General features: G+C 45.0%; 1 non-coding gene across 1 annotated transcript; it reads left to right on the top strand.

Annotated features, from left to right (window-relative positions):
- Positions 1–175: 175 nt before the first annotated feature.
- Positions 176–260, top strand: trnas-uga. The gene has a single exon. It is a non-coding gene; the product is annotated as a tRNA-Ser (tRNA).
- The last annotated feature ends 22 nt before the right edge of the window (positions 261–282 follow it).

Raw genomic sequence — 282 nt, 5'->3', positions numbered from 1 at the left:
TCAAGATTTGAATGATCCTTTGTAACTGAAATGCTTGGGAATCCCCATGAGTCATTCAGAACTGCCCAAGGTACTTGTTAGATAGGCTCTTTTTTGTCTGATTGATGGTAGCAACTGTAATGGAGTCCGTCAGGCCTCAGGGGTTCTCCGCTGTAAAAACAGAACATATTTTTCAGCTGTGATGGCCGAGTGGTTGTGAAGGCGTTGGACTTGAAACTCAATGGGGTCTCCCTGCGCAGGTTCAAACCCTGCTCACAGCGTTTACTAACTACAGAATAAAGA

This window comes from Etheostoma cragini, unplaced genomic scaffold (genome assembly GCF_013103735.1).
Source record: "Etheostoma cragini isolate CJK2018 unplaced genomic scaffold, CSU_Ecrag_1.0 ScbMSFa_1841, whole genome shotgun sequence".
Taxonomy (NCBI): domain Eukaryota; kingdom Metazoa; phylum Chordata; class Actinopteri; order Perciformes; family Percidae; genus Etheostoma; species Etheostoma cragini.
Note: the sequence above shows the minus strand (reverse complement) of the source record. Positions and strands in the feature narration are given on the sequence as shown.